Source organism: Heliconius melpomene, chromosome 13, assembly GCF_056956725.1.
Source record: "Heliconius melpomene rosina isolate 202511_hmr_F chromosome 13, ASM5695672v1, whole genome shotgun sequence".
Lineage (NCBI taxonomy): Eukaryota > Metazoa > Arthropoda > Insecta > Lepidoptera > Nymphalidae > Heliconius > Heliconius melpomene.
The window spans coordinates 16341896-16368491 of NC_140401.1; the positions used below are offsets into that span (position 1 = coordinate 16341896).

At 32.0% G+C, this 26596-nt stretch overlaps 1 long non-coding RNA gene across 1 annotated transcript in view; it reads left to right on the forward strand.

Moving 5' to 3' along the window:
• The window catches only part of LOC146533166 (uncharacterized), a 55269-nt gene that overhangs the window by 24356 nt on the left and 4317 nt on the right, over positions 1-26596 (forward strand). Inside the window, exon 4 of the long non-coding RNA XR_014878651.1 lies at positions 14434-14506. This is a non-coding gene — a long non-coding RNA (uncharacterized LOC146533166). The remainder of the gene's footprint in view (positions 1-14433; positions 14507-26596) is intronic.

The following is a 26596-nucleotide window of genomic DNA, read 5'->3' on the forward strand; positions in this document are numbered from 1 at the left end:
TGTATGTGTCATTTTTATCTACAAACATATGAATGATGAAATAGCTTGTAATTTAATATATCGCGTTATACGATCACCTTAAAAGTACACTTACAACATACATGTACATATATTTTTTTCGTATTGGTATATATATTTTTTCAATAACATACAATAACACATATTATGTATCGTAGAACTATTGCATTCTTTGTTAGAGACCGCATGGGAAATTATAAATAGTTGTGCTAAAAACTTATCCTGAAAATTGAACCCACATCGAAAATCGACGATGTGCCACTGTGCCATGATAACCTCAAGTTTTGATTTATTCACATTTTTTTTTATTTATTACATACTAAAACAAAAGTGATGTAGATGAGTAGATATACTCGTATATAAGCTATATATCTACGTGGCTCATTACCAGCCGAATAGAAAATGATACGTTTGCATTTAAACATAATGCGTTTGCGTTGTGAGTTTCTTGACCCACATTTATAATTGAAACGTTTATATTTAAAAAATTGTTAATGTTACGTTATGAATTATATACGAGGTTGTTATTAGACTGTGCTCGATAAGCACGTATTTTTTTTTATTAGGACGTGCCAGTTATCACATTTTATTATTTCTGCATATTATTATTAATAGAAATGGAAGAATGGAGACATTTTGTTGTCTTTTACCTTATGTGTTGTTTCTAGACTTGGCAGGATTTTAGGTTGTGATATTAGTTACTTTAATGTTAGTACAGTGTCACACATAATAATGAATTAAACTAAAATCATGAAACGAACATTGAAATAAACATTTAATATACTAACTTTTAAGTGTTTACTCCACGTGCTATGTACATGTATCTTACGGCTGCTGCTTTTTCTCATGCAATTATAATACCTTATTTGAATTCTAATACTAACTATGTAGATGTATATCTGGTTAGTACTACCTTATCTTTAAGTGACTTTCATCAAACAACAAAGTCTACGTTAAACACTAGTTATAGTTAACTCAACACAATTTCACCAAACTCTTTCCATTCGACGCAAAAAAGAACACGCGAGTAGAAACGAAAATAGACGTCTCTTAGAGGCCGCTGGGAATAATTCTGAAGTTAATAATAGCTGCGTGGCGTGCCTAATGAGACTCCTCTATCCTCTATCCTCACCTCCACGATACCGCCACGTTGTGAATTCTTAAACAAAGATAATATGATTTCTCGCACCATTTTTATAATACTATTTCTGTACTTATATGTAGGGAGTAACAGGTCGGTGTCTGTACATGGAAGATAGATGAGAAAAAAATGTTATTTTCAACATTTTTGAATGTTTGTCTGTGCGTTTGTTAACGCTAATCGCAGTAACGGTTTAACCGATTTAATTGCAGTTTTCAATTCTATTTAATATTTTGGCATATAATATTTTGGCAAGCTTCTCTTGACATTTAGTGTTTTCTCTCAATTGGTTTATAAAATGCTACTTATTTATGCCAAAAATCTTATTATTTTCACATTTTTGTCTTATTTACAAACTTTCAGATATAAGTTAGGTACTTTTTAAATTAAAATTATGATAAAACCTACGATAGGTTACTTCAAGTATTCTCTTTAGCGTTAAATTTATTTTATGTATAAGTACGGCAGACAGTTCTAAACCGTTTTCCAATTTTATTTTTTATCTTTCATCGCTCGACGTACGTAAGTGAGTAGAAACAACTGTAAAACAACTTGTTATTTTCCATTACTTTATTTTTTCATTCGTCCGGAATGGATGTCATCATAATAGAAGCTAAATAAAACATAAACTTGGTTTTGTAGAGAGCGTTTTATTTAAATTGCTTACTTATATGTACCTATTGTGATCGTCGTCAGTTCTATTACGAGACCATGAAATAGACCCTCATTCAATTACAGCTACAAACTTATCTGCCAACCCACCATGTAATTCAAATAGTCTGAATTCTCGAGAAAGCCCCAACCAACTATTTAATTTATTATACACCGCTCGCGTATCTGTAATTGTCTATCTTCGTGTTTCCAAATGGCTGTATGCTATCTCCTGATACTAGGGTATCTTAATTTGTAACAAATTAAAGAACACATTCGGCCCGTTTTCTTTCTCCGTACAACTTAGCTAAAGTATTATGACTTTTTATCTCAGCCTCGCTCGGCCGGATTGGTAACCGGTCCAAGTGACTTTGATAAGTACCAGCGCGGGCTGGCACTCCGCGTTAGTGTTCTCTCCTGTATTTATTACTAATACAAAAAGCTCTGGATACGATGGACACATCATCCACCATACGTCTGCTCGGGCAGTTTGACTCGCAGATGCGTACGATTGTATGCGCCGGGGCGCGCTGCATCGAATTTTAAATATCAACTTGTATTTTATAGCGAGTAGGTACTGGAGGCCATTTTTTCCACGATTCGTATAAATTCTCCTTGACTTTTAGTATTTTCGTTATAATAATATTAATATAACATATCCGTGTGTGATTGATTTTATAATGCCAAAATCATTAATATGTTTTGATTGTTGAGCGTCACGCGTCACTAATACAATCATCGCCTTTGTGGTGACCTTTTAATGATGTTCATTTAGCGGTTGATAGGCGATACTGCGGCGTTGCACGCTGGCGTGTGTTTGATACGTGGCGACTTACAGCCGACGACGTGTACCGGCGGCCTGCCAGATCGCTGATTGATAGACCTTGTTCTATATTATACACCTGTGTTATACTAATGGACTAGAGAATGTTTCGAAAAAAAACGTGACAAAAATGTTAGGAATTTTAGTGTAATATTGTTTTTACAGTGTTTAAATGTGTCAGACATAAAAATATTTTTTCAATATTAATTATAACAACTGAAATACTTAATACAAGTTCGATCATGACATATCATTATTTAAGAAACAATTTAATTTCGTTGCGTCTGAAACTGTATTTCAAATTTACTCCACTTCCTCATTTATTTCGGAGTGAACGTGTTGCCTACCAGCTTGTGACATGAAAGCAAGTCTAACCCGTTATAATAATGTATAATTCAATGTATTTATTAAATAATTATTTAAAAAACAATTTTGTTCCAACTTCGTCTGTATATTATTTACGTATATTACTTGCCACGTTTTACTTATGTTTAAGCGGTGACACTACGTGGACACTAAATGTACAGCTTTATAACATAGTATAAACTTATTAAATTTAATTGTCTTAATTATTATTTTTTTATGAAATAGAATAGAGTAGCATCAGTTAGGCGACAAAACACGGCGTTTCAACACTGATCACGTAATATCTCAAAAAATGGGTGGAAAAAAGGGATCGGCGATAAGCAACCTAGACAAATATATTCATTGTAAGTGTATTACAACTAAATTCTATTTAACCTATCTGTTTACTAAGAAATACGGAAACACCACCGATAAAACTATAAATACATAACCCCATTCTATTAAAAAGGTGCGCAGTAGGTGTCCGGGCTACATGGCTATTTTGGACTTTCGTAAACAAGTGTGCTTCATGGAAAATGATTACGCTTATAATCTTCAATAGAAGATACTAAGTTAATATTAGGTATAAATATATAATGCCTTGGGTATATTGTCTATGTAATACAAATTATTAGCCATATTTCTTTAGAGTGGACTAAGGACTCATCATAGTTCTTGATTAACGATGTCGTGATGGTTGGTTTATAATACTTATTATAATAAAAAAGAAATAATATATTGGTAAATAGAAATAAAGGTAAAATATAAAAATGTCCACATCTAGAAATCAACTATTAAAATAAAAGGATATATGCATTCTAGTTAAATTGGATGACGTGGCATTTCCGGTTAATTTAGTCTCAACTACTAGTTGGTTATGCCCCTAAAAAGTATAATTGTATTGTCTTTGAAATCCCCACACAAATGATCTCAATCATTAAAATAGTTATGATAATTTAAACAAATTCAAGTTATTGTTAATTTACATTAGTAAATTAACAAGAACTTGAATTTCATACATATACATAAGACAATCGATTAAGAATAGAGGTATAGGTACCTACCTACAGTATTAACTGTAGGTAGGTACCTATACCTTCTTAATCGATTGTCTTATGTCATAGTTATGAAATATAGTAACCATTTAAATGAATTTTATATGATTGATATTATAAGTTGTATCTAATAACTATTACTTAACGAAGCCGAACAATTTCTTTCAAGTGACGTTTGTCATATTACATGCATAGGTCAGTTGTGGATGCACCTTCCGTAACTAGTGAGTACCGACGCTATGCTCAGATTTAAAATAATAAAGGATTTATATTCCATAATAGTACAACGAGTGATTCATCTGTTACGTGATGTAGGTGGTAGTTTTTATATAGCTTTACTTAATGCCGGTGACGTGGCGAATCGATGGACGACGACCTTGGTTGACGTACTAAATACTAATAGCTCTGATATGATAAGTTCAAGGTTCGTTCCCATACGGCTTCCATTGTAAATATACCTACTGTACATTGGGAGGTATACATATTTTAAATTATATATTGTTACGAATAATTGAATGTTTTGGTTTACAATAGAGCCAACTACAATAGCGTGAACTTTTGGATTTTTGTGAACCATGGCGAAGATAAATTGTGTTACGTAACAAAAAATCGATAAATTATATGAAATATTATTTAGTTAATGTACTTACCTAATGTACGTTTGTATTGTTCTTTGCGTCTGCGTAAGACTCTATCACGCAATAAATCTCGTAGAGTGCTAACTAGGAAGTGTACAACTAAATAATAGTTATTCGTAGATATTCAACTAGGTACTAGCATTATTTATCGATAAAGCAAATGCTACAGATTTTATCGAATTGGGAAGTGACGTATTTTATTTTTTATATATGTACTTATATTAAAGCTTAAATAGAGATATCGTTGTCTATTTGTTTCCTTTTTCATTTAACATGTTTGCTTGCTTGTCTTCTACGGTGCCTTACGTTTATTATGTTATTACGTTTATATATTTTTCTTAAGATCTGATTCTGATCTGATCTGAGATTCAGACAATTTCAGATTTAAGATTGTTTTGTTCGTGTTATATCATATTCTTATATATCTCCAATCTTTTTTAAAATTTGAACAAATAAGAAATGAGTATAACTTCTATTTTCATAGATGACGTTAGTTTCTTACTAACTAATATAAAATAATCTTATCGTAGTTTATAAATCGAATCACCAGCACTGGTAATACAGTGAGGAAAAACCTACAATAAAACTTAGATTTTATAAGGTGTCCTTATCTCATGATAACTTAATGTTTGTAACGTTAAATCAAATATATAATAAAACACTGTACTTTAACGCAAGCCAGTAAACAGGTCATTAGTGGACGTCGGCGGCTGATTTAACACCTCGGCAATCTTGTTGAAAGAAATACAATTATTCCTCCCTCCGCTCTCTCTATTTGGGTCAGTGTTAATGCTTTGAATGAAATTGTGTTTTCAGACTGATTGAGGGTTTTTTTTTATATCTTGTAATCTTCTTTCGACCTGTATTGAAAGTGTAAAAATAGTAGTACCAAACATAAAGACAGATATGTGAGATTGAGAGAAAAGTCAAAGTTAAAATTAATATATTAACTTAACTTTGTCGTTAGATTACCGTGTTTCCATCTAAAATTATATGAACAGACAGTTTATATCACTTTACAGCAGTATTTTATGACTGCTTCAGAAATAATTGGTAATGTTACTCCAGTCCTCATATTTATAACATCGTATTAAATTTAACAGTTATTGAACAGACAGCTTGGCACGGTGATAGCCAAGTTACTCATAACCGGAGGCTGTGACAATTTTTTATGATCCATATCCAATGTATAGGCTTGGCACGGCGTCCCTTCTGTCTATGCCTAAAATTATAAACTTTATGTACTTACCGTCTTGTTTTTTTTTTTATTTTATTTGCTTGCTTATATTTTACTAGCGCCTCGTCGACACTAACCATAATCCACATGCCTTTACAGAATTTGATTCATTTTTTCTATAAGCGCCTAACTTTAATATCGTCATTATTGTTGTTTTATTGTAATTTATCTGACGATATATTTTCAGTAGTACTGTATATTTCTGCTAACGAAGTAACTACCTGGTATCCTAGCTCATTCTCATTTCGTCTACTAATTCGATTTACACGTCACTTAACCAGCTTAAATTTTTCCACTCCCATAAACCTGAATCTTAATCTCCTATTGAGAATTTTTGAATGAATTGTTCAAACTCGGCTGGTGTCCTATTTTCTAGGGAGGTTAGTCACCTTCCTGCTAGTATGATTCCTTTGTCTTACGCTAAGACGAGAGGACAGTGAGATATGTTCTAAGGAAAGTTACTTTAGTCTTTTTATCAGTAATTGGCTATTATTTGTGCCAATGTATACTTTTTATATATTTAAAAATGTGCGATTCCGGCGGCTCGTGATTGTTGTAATCAAATCAATAAATGTCTGCATGTTCAGAAACTAGATTTCCTTGACATTAGAGTAACTCAAATTATAATATAAATAGCTTCACGCTTGTAACCCGCACAAAGCAAGCTAGAATGAGGGTATTTAGACATTTTCATAACCCACTTTCCGCCGAATTCTTAATTGTTAGTGTTAAATTTTTCATTCCTCCCAGTGAGAATCTAACCCGCAACCGTCACCTTTACAGTCGCACGCTTTTGCCTTTGAGCCACGATAGCCTTAATTATATAAATAGAGTACCTACATTATAATTGCCGATGTTTCCATGTGTAATGGGCAACATAATTTTGATAATATCCATTTGAGTATCTCGAGCAAAAACCACTCAGTTGACTTTAATGAGTTTGTATTTCCTAAGTTATGATCCAAGCCCAAAGTTGTGTTGCAAACTACACCGCGTCTACCTAAACGCGTTAATTTATGTATTAACTTGCATTTTGTTTGACCTAAAAGTTTTGTTCGTGATTATTATTTAATGTCTCACTTTTAAATTAATAACATCTATGAATTTTCTATGTTAATGAATAAATGGTATGAAATTACTTTTTGTATACTTAAGAGTGGAAAACAAATACGTCAGTACGTATTTTCCATATAATATGTCTATATTATATGCAAAATACGTGAAACATTTTGTATCTTAACATTTAAAATGTTTATCGTGTTACTATTCATAAAATAATTCTTACATTTAAACAATTGTATGTAAGTTAATATTATAATGTATGTATTATTTTATTAATACTAGTATTCTTAATTTATTTTCCAATTTTAGTCACGGGTCTTGCCATGTTCTGAAAAAGTATATTTTTCATTATACAACAATACTGTGCTTTGCATAAGTATCTAGTTTGTTTGATTGGAAGCAAAAGTAGAGTTTGTGGCTCATCATATATATGCACCTACATATATTGGTCTCATTTACTTGTTTACGGTTCCAGATTATGCAATAGTTAATTAACAAGTGTCTTACATAATTTTTAAACGTACTGCTGCTCGGTAATTGCCTTAAGTGCTACATTTTACAATAAACTAGAGTGCAGTGTTTTCAACGAGGTTTCCATTACTATAATGACAATCATACTGTGTATTTTTTGCTGGAGAATAAATTTATTAATGTACAGAGATGTTTATTTAGGACTTGTGAAAGTACTGTGTGTGTGGGATGTACACGCTATATAGTTCTATAAAAAATATGCCAAAACGCTGTTTTGTGAAACATTTACGTTGCCGTTCATAATCTCTCGTATTCAAATCCAACGACAGGCACTAACCAATTTAAACACCAACTGTGTATTTGAAAGGCGCCATTCGGTTCGGATTTTTCTTTGGTCCGATTGAATTACTAAAACTAGAATGTATTGGTAGACGTTAGTAGTGCTATTTATATTTTTCTATATTATTTGGAATACTATACAAAGGCATTAGGAAATTGCAATCGCATAGCTGTAATCCAGATGATTTTGCGGGGCAGTAAGGCGGTCTCATCCGTTTTGTTGGCTTACGTAACTCTTAAATCGGATTGATAAGTATTGCTACTATTATTTGCACAGCAAGCTTTTTATTGTTAATTTTATTTAAACAAAGCCGCTGAACAAAGTACATATTCGTATATTACTGCAATTTTTTTCGTGCCTATTGTATGGTCCGCTATTTCTCAACCAGCCGAAGTATTATCATGTTTCTTGCTGTTGCCTTTCAGTTTGCCTCCGTCGGACTCGTTTCCACATGTTTTGTTTCACAAACACCTTTGCTTTTCTTTCTCACATCCTTAAGGCTATTGTGTGCGTTTTTATAGCAGCTAAATGTACACTAACAATAGTGTGTTTACTTCACCTCCGTACGATGTTGTACGTCGCGTCATGTATGAAATATAAAATTATTTTTTTAGCTTCACCTGTATCTGTATCTTGCACATAGCAAGTTAGGTAAAAGAAACATAGAATCTAATGTTACATGTACACAGGAACGGTCCTCATTAACGTTTCCGTTCCCTACTTTCTGCCGAATTTTGAGGCATTGTGTGTTGAGTGGCGAAAATCAACACCGCGAAAAAAACATTTAGTATGTAAAATAAAAAGAACTATTATAGTGCTTTCTGTCATGTGCTCATTTTTGTATCTCTCTTTCACATCAAAAGTATATTTTTTATTTATATACGTAAATAATTCTTATTGTGGCCATTATATATAATACTTACGACCGACTACATTAACTCCGTTGGAGTAAACAAAGAAAGTGAACAATTTTTTTCCGTACTTATAGGTAAGTTATATGCATTATGTCGTACACATATTGTCACATTATTCGTATACTTAGTTATAATAATATTCTCTATTTATATTTTTATTTATTACTTTGTAGGTACTATCATTGTCAATGTACTACACTCTGTAGAAACAATGTTTGACATGACGGTTTAACATGAATTATATTCTTGACGTGCGACAAGACAAATTCTACAATGACAATACGTACTACGTCATGTTACGTAATTATCGGTGTTAAATAATGATTTCACTCAGCTATGGATGTGAATCAATATTTATTACACAATAAATGAAAATATAAGAAAAAAAAAACAGTTATTTTTCCAATGGAAAATATTTATTTCTTTTTCTTACATAGAAAGTTGTTTGACTTTGAAAGGATTTAAAGAAAATAATTTACTCTCAAACAACGGTAAAAAAGAAAGTCGTCAAAGGGCATCGAGACCGGGCGGTGAGCGTGACAGAGGTCGCCTAAGGACTCGCGTGGGCGGATCACATGAGATGATAGCGTCTTGAGGTAAATGCTTTCCGCTATTATTGCTGTAGTTGCTATTAGATTGAAGATTCCTTACGTTTACAATAATAGAATGTACAGGAAAAACATAATAAAATAGAATTATAGTTAATATAAATTTATATAGTATGGATGATGTATGTGCGTTTGGCATTTAAAAAAGTATTGTTGTTTTTTGTGGAGTGTTTGATTTTTTCTTTTATGGCAGCTTACTGTAAATAGTAAAACAAGAAATTTCAACGATTTCATACGCAATTTAGTTATACGCTTATATACATGCAGGCGGAACCGCAGATAAAAGTTAGTAACATATAAAAGCGACATAGCAAACAACTGGTGTTTTGAAACTCCATAGGGCGTTACTCAGCTGGTCGATGGACAGCTGGAGGTCGCCAATTAATTAGAAATATTAGAGTGGACGTGTATACGTGGGCCGCGCTCGACTCGTGTGGAACAATTTGACGTGACATTATTTAGAAAATGACATTTTTGGTAAAGGTTAAAAATCAACATGCGATATCGTAAATTTCCTTTATGACATGTTTATTTTTATTTAGATAAATCTTATAATGATAACTATATAAATTTAGTTTTAAATCGTTTATAATATTCTAATGCTATGGATAGGTACATATGGAGGTACATAAGCTGCCTTTAATTACATTTGAGTTCTACAAAATGTTATCATTTTCTAGAAATATCCAGTTACGGTCTTTATTTCTAGAAACGTCTATGCCGATGTAGTAGTGTGCGGGAGAATATCCTGCCCTGGCTTGTTAGATAAAGTGCAATTAAAGAGCATTATGTTATAAATAACGTTATTATTGGCAATAGGACTACTTTATTTATTTTATGTATGTTTAGAAATATCATATAAGGATTTGAACATACGAGTATTATTTTAGTAGTAGATATAATTTTTTGCAGTAAAAATTCTCAGTTCGCTCTTTCCAGACTTTATATTTAACTAGCGGACGCGCGCAGCTTCGCTTGCGTATTTAGGGGTGAATTCTAATAACCATGAAACACGTGTTCAATTAAATACTTTTAAAAATATAAATTTCAAATTTTATAAAAATCGGTGCCAATTTAAAAAAAATTCCATACAAACTTTGAACCCCTATTTTACCCCTTTAGGGTTAAAATTTTTCAAAATCCCTTCTTAGTGGATGTTCAGATTACGAACCTTCATACCATTAGCGGTTACGGCTGTGCGTGCGTCTTACCTCAGTCAGTGAGGACAAGTCCTTTTATATATATAGATTATAATCTTTATTTATAATAAAATTATAATTGATCGATGTGTGTACATGGGAGATACCAATATAAGAAAAAAAAATTATCGGAGCATTTAACAAGCAGAACCTAAAAGAATAATTTGTCTGTTTGTCTGTTTTTTTGTTTGCCTTGCGTTTGTTCATGCTAATCTAAAAAACGGCTTAACCGATCGAAATGTATCAATTAACAGTATTTTTTTTATTAAATTGGCTCAAACTTTAGTTTTTAATGAAAAAACTAGTTTTAAAGGTAATACCTATTGACAGTATTGTCTTTAAAGCTGAAGTTTATTGGACGAAGCCTCGAGCGGGTCGCTAGTATTATTATATGAAATAGTATCCATATCATTACAGTTCGTTATATAACATTATTTTCGCTATAAAACTGTCCTTCCACCCGTTCGCCATTAAAGCTATCTTCGCTCTATCTCTTGTTCAAGTAATTAAATTTACAAAACAATAATTTAAATTTAAAGGAAATAAAATATTTTTATGGTCATTATATTATCACCCGAGATGTTGAGCTTAAAGCGTTCTGTAATACCACTGTTTTAAGGTTCATTCTTTAAATAAGATGGTCGCGTTAATGAGTCGTTTACCTAAAGTTTATGTTTATATCATTTTAAAGTAATCAGATAAAGCCAGTTTCGAAATAACCAAAGTTGTACCTACCACTACAAAGTTATATACGAACAGGCTTTCGTTTCTTGTGCCACTTACGAGTGTAGCGACATTTCTGCTCTTTTTATCTTATGGGCGCTTGTTAAATTTTTATATATTTTTATATGACGCTACAGCCTCTCTTTAATTTGTTGTTATATTTTAATAGAACAACTTCAGAAGAGGCCAGTTGTGGCCCGCAAGTGTGTGACTAAATGCGACTGGTTGTGAGTTCGATCCTCACTCGCTACTCCCTAATATTTATTTAAATTTATATTTTCAATTCTCTCTCGGTTTTTAGGCAAAGCTCGGCGTTCAGTTCTGCCTTGCCATCGTCAAAAAATATATTTCTTATAAAATTTTATTAATCTCAATTTGTTTACTATTTATAACTTTTTATTACAAAAAAATATTTTACTTTGCATAAGAATATGATATTTTTTTTTTTGTGAATTGTGTGATACTTAAATATTCGCTTCTCTTTTAGCTGCTACTTTTGGGACCCTGACTTGTAGACATGCATAATCAATTTTATATAATAATCCATAACTAATCACAGGTTATATTTAGTACGCGTTAAAATTTTATCATAAATACAAAGTCATTGTTACCTAAAAATGACTAGTAAGAATTAATTCCATACTTCTTTTGTTTTTTTGGTATACAATTTAAATATTTTCCTCCGGCAGTCATAAAAACACTTGTAAACACCGTTTATTGCGAAATTTGTGTTTTAATTTAACGAAATTAGACGGCTTCCTAATCAAAAAACCGTCTCCTCTTATAAAACTCGAAATAATATTTCGCAAATTTCAAATTTGTATTTATTGTTAAGAAACAATTAAGAGCTGCCCACGAAAAAACTTTCCTAACAAATTGCTTATAAAAGAAAGTGGCTACGTCAACATCACTTTTACCTTTTATTTTTTAGGTAGGTAAACACGTGTTTTGTTCAGCTGCCAGTTTATAGCTTGACTTAACGTTTTAATCGATTATATAAACAAGGTAATTTAATTACACTGATTGCCAAAAAAATAGGTAAGCATAATTGAGTTATTGTAAAAAAATTACATATAGAATTTATTATAATAAGCTATATCTTTTATTTTTATTCACGCTCTATGCGAGATACGGAGAACCTGTTGTCAAGACATTCCGTTCTTCGTTTTGTGCTTGAATTCTTTGTATATTGCGGAGAAACTAAACTAATAAATCCCCTGAATAAGAATTGAACCTCAACCCCCAAAACCTAATTGAATTGAGTGTAAACGCTAACTCAGACGATGTTTCATATAATTTGGTACTTATATTATAAAATATTGCCTAACTTATATAACTCATTTCTTGATATAGATCAAGCGAGAGATAGGTATGATATTAAATTGTAACTAACAAGTAACATACTAATTAATCACCCATGTTGGACAGTGGCTGAGATCAAACGAGCACTTCTTGAAATTCTAGGAGTTACATGTGCTTTAATTTTGTAGGACACTTTGAACATTTCCAGTTATGACGCTTTTAATTAACTTTGTTAGGATCTCACTTAATACGTTGTATTAAAATAATCTGATATATTATATACCTTTCTACCTATACCTTTTAGAAAGTAATAATAATATTTGAATCTATAGGCGTATTTGTAGTGATGATCCAAACAGTTGAAAATATTCTGTCTATGTTCGATAAATGTGGAAATCAAACCTACAACATTCAGCTTGTGGCAGTCCAGCCCCAACGCTGCCTCTCTCATGAGAGAGTTCTTTAATGAAGACTTATAATTGTTGATAGACGAATTTGGCAAATTACAAAAGAAATTGCACATTTATCATTAATTTTTTAATTTAATAATTATAGCAACGGTAAAAATACACATTAAGTAGATTTTTTATAAGTAAAAATAAACGGAACTCAACTTGGAAGCTTAATACCTCTAGGAAATTGAATAATTTGCAGAAGACGCCGTTAATTTCCCGCCTAAAGCAATAAATGACAGTTAATTTATTGACCCGCAAAATTGATATTGAACGGTTATTTTGGCAATACTTGTATTATATCTGTAAAAGTATTTACAGTTAGGTTCTTCTAACTTAATTTGTTTTAGCTTATAAACAATTATTTTTTTATTTAATTTAAATATACACATGGATTTATATTTGAAACTATGAAATATGTAGTATTTATTATAAAGTAACATGTTAAATGTTTTCTTTTCCATTTTGTAGCATATCGTTATATGTATTTGAGAATGACTAAAGAATGACTTACGAATTGAATTTATAGAAATGTGCATAATTCAAACAGTTTAATATTTATTTAAAGCTTAAGTGACGTCTTAGACTGTTTTAGCTAGTTGTTCAACCAACCAAACTCAAATGAAAATAAACGATATCAGGCACGTTACGCAAATGGCAAATAAACCACCTCAGTCCATTTGAAATCCTATGGCGTTACGGAGTGCTCGTCCATTTCCCATCTGTAACTCAATTGGCAGGCAATCTCGCGCCGGCGCCGTCATTACAGCGCTGCCGGGCCCTGATGAGGTGGAAGCAACAGTACATCCCTCTGTCACGCGGCGTTTCCGCACTTTTTTTAAATGTAATATATAGGTATATTTCTCCCAATATGTGTGGTTTGTTGTTTTGTTGGTGGTGTCATATTATGGAAGGAATTGGATTTGGAAAGTTCTTTGTTATTTGATCTTGTACCAAAGGAAAGTGGTGAAATTTATTAGTGATTTAATGTTTCTTGATGGTACTATCTAATTTTATAGAGTTTTTGTTATTATTTATTATTTGGTACAATGCGCGCCATGAAAATATCATTTTCGCCGCAAGTATAATTTCTATAATGTGCACGTTTTCACGATAATTTCCAATTAATCTCAACAAGTGTTGTAAAAGCGTGGAGTTGCAACGTGCAGGTTTTCTTGCCTTTTTTGCCAATGTAGTTTTCCCGATAACGTCGAGTGATTGATATTAACGATCTCGGTGAAGAACAACTTTCAGTGTGGTTTCTTGTAATATGAAGATGTTATTGATGTTTGGAAATATATTATGTTTCGTTATATAATATGTTTTTACAATACGAGTGTTTATATAAACAATTGTTTATACCGACATTAATCTTTATTGATTCACCAATAGGTATCAGATAATTTTGATATGTTAAATATTATACTAATTTATATAATTTTATTTTGTTACAGGTAAATAATTATCTAAGTTTTCTCTACCAAGCGTACTATTGACTCGAGCAGTAATAAAAGTGCTTCTCAAAGTGTAAGTAACATTCATTCCTATATCTTCTATAAAATAAATAATATGTAATAATATGTATGTAAAAAAAAATAAATGTCAGTAAATAATCAGAATATGTACATATACACATATATAAAACCCCAAAACCCGATAGCAATCATCACGCGCGTAGGTATATCGGTCTGTTTGTATCACAAGTTGTCAATATCATCGTATTTCGATTAGCTTACGGCTGAACGCTCAAATGAACAGCAATTTTATCGCGACACCCATATTGCGGGATTGTGAGGGCCCACTGTGAATTTGTCGATTACACACCCCCCCACACGCCCTGAACGACATTTTCACACTAATAAATACGTGTAAATGAAATTTCATATGAAATATTTGCTTATATTACCATAATAATTATTATGTACTTATTTGAGATTTTGTTGTTATTCTCAATTGGATATGGATATTTTCAATCCTATTGACATATAGGTAGGTACTTTTCCGCATTCAGACCCTTTACAGTATTTGTACTTGACATTAATTAAAGGAACAATAAACAATGATACGCTGTTAAACACTCCTGAAGGTTGTCATTATAATATAAAGGATATCCAATGTAGGTGAGTAGGTATTATAATACTGATTGTTTGTTTTGTTTCACGCTGTATCCCGCACATTGCGGGGTAGGCAGGGGTATGATTGATTTTGTGTCTTTTCTTTCTGTTGGATAGAAGAAATTACCTATATAAACTTTTTGACTTTAATGTAGTTTTATCCATGTATGATGACATAAATGAGAAACATAGTGAAATGTCATTACATTTTCTCCGTTTTTGTGGGTAATGCATTAGAGAAAAAAACAATGCTATAGCGCGTTGCACAATATTTGTGCAACACGCATGCTCGAGCGTATAACTATGATAGAGGAAAGTGGGCCGTTACGAAAGTGCGGGGTGTCTGCCAAACTTTACTCACTCCATGCCAATAGTGCCCGTTAATAGTCGCGGACACGTTTGTATCTGTTACTGAGATTTCGAAGCGAAATATGTTAGCTGATTCACATGTCTCATTAATAATATAGGAAAATCAGTAAAAATTGTCTGTCTGTCTTAAGAAATAAGAAAATTACATATTAGCAAAATTTATTTATTATGGTAGGTAGTACAGTAAAGTAAGTTCGTTTAATTGAAAATTGTATAGTAATTTCCATTTTCTACGCGTGCTAATTTTCTTTCAGAAACAATTAAAAAATGTATACGTGTTTATTGCTTTATATTAAAATTATTTATGAAGAAAATAATCTAATTATTAATATTAAAAATATCTTTATTAACAGTAAAATGTGATTAAAGGCGAGAGAGCTAACATTTAAGCTTCAAACCCTTACTTAGTCCTAGTTGTTGGTATCCTAGCAATTAATTAACGTTGTGATGCACACGAGGCGTGCTAGTTGTCAAGTGAGTCTAGTATTAGTCCTGAGTGTACACTCAAAGTTTAGAGCACTCAGAGCTTCGTGAAAGCAAAGCTTAGAAAATAGTGTGTATTGTATTCCATACGGTTGTAAACGGACCTTCTTTCAGCGTCAATGCTGCACTGGCGTCGCGTCACTTTCACAATAGTGTATCATATCTCACGTCACGTATCACGCTACTGATGCATTTATTTAATTAAAACTTTCTAAAAGCTTTTTAATTTGATATTTACTATGTATTATATTAGTTTCTACCGTGACATCCTCGCTAGTACCTGCCTATTCTGTGTATCTCTTTATTGCGGATTCGATCAGCTAAGCTGACTCCGCATATCCTATGAAGAGATCGCATCACCACGGCATTCATCTTTCTTTTGCTCTACAACCCTCCACTAAGAGTTGCTATCGCCAGATAATAACATTACAATTTGTAACAGTTAAACAATTTTGCTAGCACACAGCGCCCGCATCTCTGAACGCGAACAACTTTAATCAGAAACATTGTACTACTACATTACTAGAAGTTGTTAGAAGTAGAAGTTACAAGCCCATTATAAACTACTCTACACTGACTTCAAGATTGATGAATCAATAATCATATAGCAAATTAATGGATTGATGGAAAAAACGTAAAGTTTTTATGTAGAACTCACGCTCTATTTGAACGGTGGGGCCGTCACAATATTGTTATATATTAGCCGCATTTCTATACAGGGCGAGCGTCCCAGTTGTCGCCGGACCGACTTGACCCGCAACCGTCGACCTTATCTGTCCGCTCGAGGCCATAAACATTTCATTTTAACGGTTGCAACTACCAACGCCCGTATTGAATCACTTTTTGACTTTATATAGATATATTAGATACAAAATATTTGAAAATACAACTCACAATTTGTGGTATTAGATTAAATATATAATTCTTTAAGGCGTTTCATGTTAATCCTAAATTAATTTTTAAAAAAGTCAAATCAGCTTCACGCTGTATCCCGCACACAGTAGGGTAGACAGAGGGAACCTAGTGTTAAGACACTCCGTTCCCCACTTTCTGCCGTATTCTGGAGGCATATATTAATTTTGTCTTTAAAAAAGTGTTGATATATCAATTAATTGAATTTCGGCGTATTACATGAAGTATACGATTTACGACGACGAGACCGAGAATTTATTACGACACAGTGCCAAAATTAAGCGCTCTGCACAGTACAGTGTTTGTCTAATAATAAAATTGAAAATCTCAATGTGCCTCCCAGATACAAACAGAGAAATGGCCGACAGCAACTGTTGCAAAAAATATTGGCAACCGTTACAGCTGTGTATTATTAGTTTTTAGTTATAAATCATTAAATTATTGCACTTGTTATGACTTTGATAAATTTGTTTTCTTAATTTACTTAGAGATACTTAAAGAAGTGTAAATTGCATATTATACAAAGAAAAAAGGTAGGAAATCTTACATTATAATAAAAGAATTTTATTATTTTCATTTTTTTAAATTAAACGTTTCTCTGTTTCTCTGCAGAAAATGTATTTACAACATATAGGAGTGAGTTGTTTGTATGTAAAATTAATATTCACAGTTAAATATGAAACATTTTGAAATAATCGGCTTACGCTCATTAATACGATACAACGGTAAAGACTATAATGATGTTAAATATCAATTTAATGTGCGAATATTCGGATTAAAGAGCATATGCTTTTAAATAGAATATCATAAAGTAATCTTATTTTATGACATTTTTTTAAACTTATATCACAAGCTTAGCTCAAGTCTTCACTTATTCATATATTATATACTAAACAAAAAAACTGTATAGTATATCATTGTAACAGTGGCTATATTTGAAATTCCATTATTTTTATTCCCCTGTAGGTCCAGTCGAGCCGACCTCACAGTAACCTTACTGTAAAATTCAAGTCTTCACATCAGCTCGGCTTCCGCTCGATACTAGGCAGGTTAATCCGTCGAAATTGAACTTTTAATGCGAAGCTAAGCTTGTATTATGCCTAGATAGTATTTAAATTTATATTTATACGAAATATAGTTTAATATTTCGTATAAAATTATAAATTTATAATTTTCAGCGAAATTACAAAATGATTATGAAATTGCAGGTACAAGTCGTAGATTGAGCCATTCGTATTATAATGTTGCAACACTCTTTTAATGTAAACAACTAACTGTACCTGTAAACGTATTTTATAATAACTAATTATGTTTTATTATTTTTTGATGCGCTAAAATTAAATATTATGTATTTTTAAGGTGTATGACATTTACAGTTTGTAAAATCTGACAGTGCGGTTATTTTATTCATAACCATATTTATATGCAGCAAGTTTTTTATTATAATATTTTGGTCTTTTGGAAATCGTAAAGAACAAAATACTGAGTGTTTTGTTCTTAATTGAAGAGCTCTCGTCCTTCCAGCCGTCTCTGAAAGTTCTAAAAAACAAGATATAAACGTAAAAGTTTATAGCAGATATAAACAAAACTACAGTTTACGAGCATAGTGATATGTACAGGCGGGATGATGAATAAACCAACCCGACTGAGATAATATTCGGGCGTAGCTTGTGTTTTCTGTGTAACTTTATTACTTTTGCTTCGTTTTGTTGTTAGTTATATACCTAAGTGAGAAGTAGACTATATACTCAATCATATGTCTATATATGAATATAAACTCAATTAAAAAATTATAAGGACATGACATTTTAACCCGTTTTAATAAATTAATCTAATCATAAAAGTCATTTGATTGCGAAACCCGCGACTTTATGGCTCACAGTTATATTACACGTTTCACATAAAATCGAATGTAATTATGTTGTAATGTATGTTTAAGTATGTAATTTAAATTTCAAGATAATGTTTTTTGCTCGCGTCGTCCGCCGCGCCGGCCGCCTAGACGCGACAGCTCACATACACATAAATCATCCTCAAAACGTCTTGCATTTACATTTATCACTCTCGCACTATGAATATGCCACCAACAGTTATTTCCAATATCGTTGTATTGATCAATTTGTTATCTGTACATATGTTATTTAGTTGATTTATTTATAATTTAGTTGATTTAATTATTGCAAGTTATTGCTTATATGATTTTTTGCAAAAATAACTTCTTATTATATATATAAGCAGAAATTGAAGATCAGGAGGTTTGATGACACAATAATATCTTTAAGTTTTTGTATACTACAGTATAGAAAAAACAAAGATATATGTTAAACTTAAATACAGTATATCATGCGAAATAAACATAAAAATTAAAGCTAATGATGATAGCTTCTAATCATCTCTTATTAAGTGATTGCTTGAAAGAATATTGTTCTATCTGAAACGATGACGTCACGATATCGGGCTTTCCTGTTCTGAGTCATCCATGCGGGGGTCTAGAGAAGCCGCAGAATAGGGACGGCGGAGTGGGGTGACTAAGTAACACATGTGGATGTGTATATTTACGTGTATTTATATAGTTTTATTATTTATATAGTTTTATGTTGTTGTTAATGTTTATTTATTTTTAGTTGTTAATTTAAGTTGTTTTTTAGTTGTTAATGTTTATTTATATAGTTTTATTATTTTGGTCGAAGGGTTGTCACGCTGCGGAATCTTTTTTTTTTATGGAGAAAGGACAAGGCAAACGAGCGTTCGGGTCACCTGATGGTGATCACCGCTGCCCACGACACCGTGCAACACCAGAGGAGCTACAGATGCGTTGCCGGCCTTTGAGGTGGAGATAGACGCGCTTTTTGAATGTACCCATATCGTACCGACCTGGAAACACTGCCGCGGGTAGACCATTCCACAGTTCGGTGACGCATGGATGGAAATTAAACCGCACAGTAGTGGAGTGCCATGAATCTAATACTTTTCTCTTAGAATCTAAATATTACTTTCTAAACTTACAATTTTTTAAATTATTTATAAGAGCTGAACGGTGACGAAAACGGGGTTCAAATCGTGCCACTTTTCATATAGAGGATTTCAATGTATTTAATGGGTTAATAAAACTTTATAATATAATAAAACATTTTTTCTAATGAATTTACACTGGTAATGTTCAATGAAAATTCTTAATCGATTTAGCAAAGTTACTGGTCCTGTAAGTCGGCACTTACGTTACTCAAAGACTTTTAAGTGAATTTTAAAACTACTGCTATAAATATGTTGAAGCCGAAGCACTGCCTACAAGAGACTGATATGGGTATATTATACATGTATGTACGTATGTATGTATGTCTATGCAGTCGCGCCGTTTTTGGATATGAGCTTTTATGGCGGCGTCACTTTTAGACTTGAACTCATTTGGTTTTTAAGGATAGTTTGTAAGATTCGTGATATATTTTCGTATAGAAACAGCTTTATTTTTAAGAACACTTTGTCCAGTTATATCCAGTAAGTTTTTGTGGTTTTATTCTATATTCTTTTTCAGCTTCAAACGGAGCTTAGTGTTACTAGAATACGATCCCCGTTTTTCGCCGAATTCTACAGGAATTGCGTGCTGGGTGGCAGAACTAAACGCCACTTTTTAAATCTACACCAGTGCGAAGAAATGAAAATATTAAATATTCCTTTCCCCGAGTGGGAAGCGAACCCACACCCTGTCGTATTTACAGTCACACACTTGTACACCTGCGCCACGACTGGCCACATTTCATTCTACATTTTTATTATAAATGTTCTAATATATTATGTTAAAAGCATCTAGAAACTATGCAGATGAGGATGTTTGCCTTCGACGGTATGCAGACGTCTGTACTGGCATAGATCACGTTCCCTGAATCATTTGGCCTCTTGACAACCGGACGAAATGTGATTAATAAATTGTATTCTTCTTATATTAGTAAACTAATTATAGACTCAATAGTTAGAAATATATGCGTTGACTTATATGAGATGGTGCTTTAGATTAATTTTGATATCGTCAAGACTATGAGTATAGTCTCGTTTTAGATATATCTAGAGAATACGTTACAAGGCCCTGCGTGTTATCCTCTAGAGTGGATACGTGAGGTTGGACGATAAGGAGATAAGATTTTTTTCTCTTTATATTTCAATGGTGAAAAATTACAATACAATGACAAATTATATGAAAGAAGTATTTGTCGTAAAAAAAAGCTAATTATGTATTCGTCTAAGGTCATAACAATTAGCCAAATTATTCAATTAATAACATAAAATTAAAAAAAGATATAACAAGGATTAAATGATTTTATTAATTTAATTAATTATATGTGCAGTGTTTAGGTAAGGTAAAATTTTAATTATAACAATAATAAGAACTTTATTAATCAGTTAATTAACAGTAAAATTCATGGTAACAAACAAACAAACAGAGAAAGCAACTAGTGTATTTTTTATCAGTTTCAGCAGAATCTTGTGTTAAGACACTCCGTTTGCCTCCACTTTCCTTCGAATTTGTGTATAAATATTATAAATATATGTTACGAAACTAGTGGAAAGTTTCGCCAATAAATGAAAATACAATAGGCACGCTGCCGTTCTGTTCTGACAGCGTCGCGCACAGTCGCACAGCGTACGTAATGTGACGGGGCGCGGGAGCTGACAGCATTGTCTCTGCCGATGATAACCTGTTATGTACGGTGGACAAGTTAGTTGGTCTGTATGTTTTGTATATATATATATATATATATATATATATATATATATACAAAAAATTATATATATATATATATTTGTTATTTATATGAATGAAGCCGTCGAAGACTACGGGTTCGATGCTGAAGACTGTGCGTATTATATTTACACATTAGTTCACATATAGCGCTTTGATAAATAATACTTATAATGATTTTGCAATAAAATCTCCATTAATCAAAATATATATAATTTCATAATACAGTTATAGTAGTTTATAGAACATATTCTCCTTGGCAACTAAACCAGTTATAAAAAATATTTCCAAATCCCATAGAAGGAACGTTAAATATAAATCAATCAAACAATTTTTAGCAATTAACAGACACGTCGCGTCGATAAAAAACATAACTTTGAATATGTAATAAAATGAATAACGGCCATAACGGAAGTTATTAACATTGAATGCAATGAAACTACGATATAGAGTGTGTGAGCAGAGCAAGGTTGACAGCGCCCGCTGCGACTCTCGTTACTGAGTCTGACCCGGACAGGTATCCTTGTAAGTCTAAATTGAATATATTTACATTCCTAAACTGGATGTTAGTATAGCCTATATATTATGCAGATGTATATAGGTAAGGTTATTTGAAATAAAACTTTATTAGACCGATAAAATTAAAAATAATTCTTATTAAATATCGTTAATACTTAAAAAATAACTGTGTAGAGTTGGAAAATGTCTCAGTGCAAATATAATGGATTGCGAGTTCGATTCTTACTTTAACGTTTTTATAAAAAACTACTTAATTTTTTAATAAGAATAAACTCTTCTATAAATATAAAAATGCTTGGATGATAACATATTGTATAACAACAAAATATGAGAAGTAAAAGTGCATACTTGCAGCTTTTTCTGCAATATCAATATTTATTCAATTGTGGTTTCTTGTAAATATTACCAGTAACTTGCTTATGATATTGTGGTCGTATACCTTCGCGTTCAGAAGTATTTTGCTTAGTACAAGAATAGAAATAGTATTAGATACTAGCCTTAAAACAAATCGTATATATAAAGTAATTTATATCTAATTGCAGGCGTTTCGATAAATTTTGACTAATAACAAATCTGTAATTACTTGTATTAACGCTAAAATAATTTTTATTTTGACATTATTTTCTTACACATATCATATACATATTCAATATAAGAATGAAAGACTAGTAATCTTTAACCATTTGTAGACCGATATAGATCATTTGCATTTAGCTTAGACAAAGTAAATAAATTGTAACTTTGACTGTACAACAAGAATTTTAATGCAGAAATCGACGTTGTGACTTCCTTATTAGGCGACACTGTTGAAGGAACCGTCCATGTTCAACACTTTTGTTATTGGATATTCTTAGTAAAATTTGTTATTTTTCTTATAAAATACTTTACCTTAAATTATAAAACAGTATTATTATTTTTTGTAATTTTAATAATTAAAATTTTAATGCTGCAATTTATTTATCAGTAAGTAACTAAATTGTTAGCTGAGGAGGTAAATCCTTTGTATTATATCCTCTAAATTATCAGCTCATTGAAATGAAAACCTTCACTTAGTTTGTTATAGACTTTTAATTAAATGTAAACGTGCCACTTGTAAATTGTGTTCGTAAGCCTGTTCGCAAAAACGTAAGTAAATGTCGTATTATTTGCACAAACAAAGGAATAAGGTCGTGTCGCGAGTCTCTCACGCGTAGAAAGTCGCGATTGTGTTGCGGTTCAGGGTTCCTTTCTGTCCGTGTCTGGTCATGATGCAGGATGTCATGTTTTCGTCTTTGGTCTAGCTATAGTCATTTAGTAAGGTAGTTGTTTAGTTTTTATATGTCTTACAACATTTATAAGGTATTATTATATTGCTTTGAAAATGTTCTGTTCTCCTGATATTATATTTTTGCTTCTTGCTCTTTTCGCTCTTTCAGCCAGGCAAAACATGGCGTTGAGTTCTGCCACTCTATACGCAATGTCTCCAGAATTCGATGGAAAGTGGAGAACGGAAGTGTCTTAACACTAGGTTCCCAGGTTCCCTCTGCCTACCCTGCTATGTGCGGGATATAGTTACAGTGTCGGGGTACAGTTACGACTTTTGTAAGATAGGTGCGATTGTTAAAGTAGGTATACCATAGATATCAAAAGTATAAAAGTGTAGTTGCAAATTATTAAGCTCAATCTAGTTTAGAGTTTAGACTGTGATCTCACACTATCTAAGTTTTACCGGGTCAGGCGGGTGAATGGCCTGTCCTGTAAGGTGGAGTGCGCACTAAAGTATAATCTATTTCTAGTTTCTAGCTTCTTTCCTAAGATATTATTTTATAATAATTTCTTAAATATGGAGATTTTTGGTGCACGCTCATTACTGAGAGTTCTATTAGCAAATGTAGTAGTAGTAGATACAAATTATAAATGATTACAGCTATATTGCTATGTAACGTCGTCTCGCACCACTGTGATACAGGCTTAGTACACCGAGGTGCCCTGAATGGAACGCGAGCGATCCTTGACACGCTAACGCCGCGTCTCCGCTTGCATACAACTATGCAGCGGTGAGGTGAAAAACTGACGTTATTTAGCTCTGCCCTATTTTATGTTATTTTCTAGAAAGTGCAGTTTTTTTAGTCTTAATTACTAGTTATAATTTAAATTGTTTTCTTACTTCTTCTTCTTCCTGGCATTAATCCCGGCTATTGCCAGGGTCTGCCCTCCTACTCAACTTACTCCACTTTGCACGGTCTTTTGCGTAAAAGACCGTGCAAAGTTACCGAAGACCGTTAAATTGTTTTCTTACTTAATGTATCAAATTAGAAGTACTATTTTTTATAGTTTCTATATATTGAAGGGACTTAAAGGGACCTCTCAGCTCTACTCTTTTCACCAACTTCAAATTTTTTGAATAAAAATAGGTGGCGAAACCCCAGTCGTGTTGATTTCCTAATTAGAGAGGAACAAAACTATGTTTTAATGATATACATTATATATATACATTTGTCACGCATAGAATTTGAAGTCGAACCCATCGAATGTAATGGAATGAATGAGCAACGCTTTCAGCAACGTGTCATCTAGGTCACCGACGTTAAAAATTCTTTTCACATAATTTATAAGTCTACTACGTAAATAAAACTGAAATATAGTAAAAGTTAATACAAACTAACAAGGTTCAGAGTGCATAGAACTCCGCAGTGAAATGCCCCCGCCAACCCGGTATTGTTTCGCTGGCAACGTCACACAATGCGTTTAAAGAAACTTTTGTTTTCCCACCCGTAGCTCTAGTCTGGATGTCCAACATGAATGGTAATCAAATAGCCTCGTTGAAAATATATTTTGAGGTCAAAATATACATTTCAACGGGCAATTTGTTGATATTTATATTTTGGTAATTAATGCAATATTACAGCTTGTCCTGCGTGAAGATGAAAATAAAAAATAAGTTTTAAACTCATTAGAAATGTATAGATCAACGAGGATCCGGGTGTATGGACTTTTAATTAAACAGCACTGCCAAGTCGCCATTGTTCTTCCGTCCACTGGTAGCACGATGCATTTTGTTTAAAGTTTATTTTCACACTTCGCTGAGATTATGATAAAAGATTGACTCACATTTTATTATAATAATATTATTTTTATATATTTTTAAATAAATCTTTTATGGTAGTTAGTTACTGAAATTAAATTTATAATTAAAAGTAGATTATTAAACATATCTATACATATATATATCTACCTGTATATCTACTTAGGCACAGTAGATATACAGGTATATCTTTTCATATTAATGTTAGTGCTCTGACATTTAGTTGGTTTCCGGTTTACAGAAACGTCGATGTATTTCTTAAGCGGTCTATTTAGACCTGAGAAATATCTATATAATATTTTTTTTTCAAGTATGACTCAAACTCACAACTACTGTAGGACTTACTTGCTTACTTGTAGGTATACATATGGACGAACGTCCCAATTTTCATATTAGAAAAATGCGTCAATACTAGCTGTCCGCAATGACTATCGCTGCTGGCAGATTCCTCCGACGCAACAGCAAAACTGAAATAATGTCATTTTACAGTGTTTTTTATATAAGCACATTGTACGTACGTTATTCAGGACATACTTGTTTACATACTATCATTAGTACGTCACACATTCAGATATATTTTGTATGTGAAACTGTATAACGACTACCTCAACTTTTGTAGAGAGAGCTCTTATGTTTCGGTGTATAGAATTTGGTCTATTTCAAACTAGAATCGCTTTGGATATTTGACTCTTATTAACTTTACCTTTGAATATCGGAACGGCCAATTCTAAAGTGCCATGTTTAAAGTTTGTACAGACCTGTCGTAAAGTGAATTAAATAGAGACGCCACTTTTTTATCATTCCATGTAACTTTTTTTGTTACTATATACAAGAATAATAATTATTTATCAGCGATTAGATATTATGATTTACATACATATATTATGTTTAGCGTAGTATTTATTTGTTGTTTATGTAAATGAACGAAATGCTTGAACAATTTTGATTTAATAATTCTGATATTATTTAAAATAATCTTATAATAAACATACATTAAGCACCTAATAAACGATAAATAAAAAGTAATTAAGTTAATTAACGAAGACGTACATAGGTAAAAAATATCTTTATCTTTATTTTGTTTTCTTTATCACGATGTATATGAATTAAAATAATGCTCAGATACGAGAGAGAGACTTTGAAATAAATATGAGCAATCAAGCTTTAATCATCTATGAATATAGTTATAAAATGTAAATTAATTAACGTGAATAAACTAAAAGTGCAATATATCTAAGTACTTATATTTAATCTGTTAACTTTTTAATATAAAATTTTGCAATATTTTAGAAATAATAAGATTTTCATACAAGAAATAATTCAAAAGTAATTTTCCAATCACTACTGTCGTTTTCAATTTGTAATCGCAACCTATATAACTTATAAATTATTACGTCCGTTATCGTCCAGACAGGTGGTGT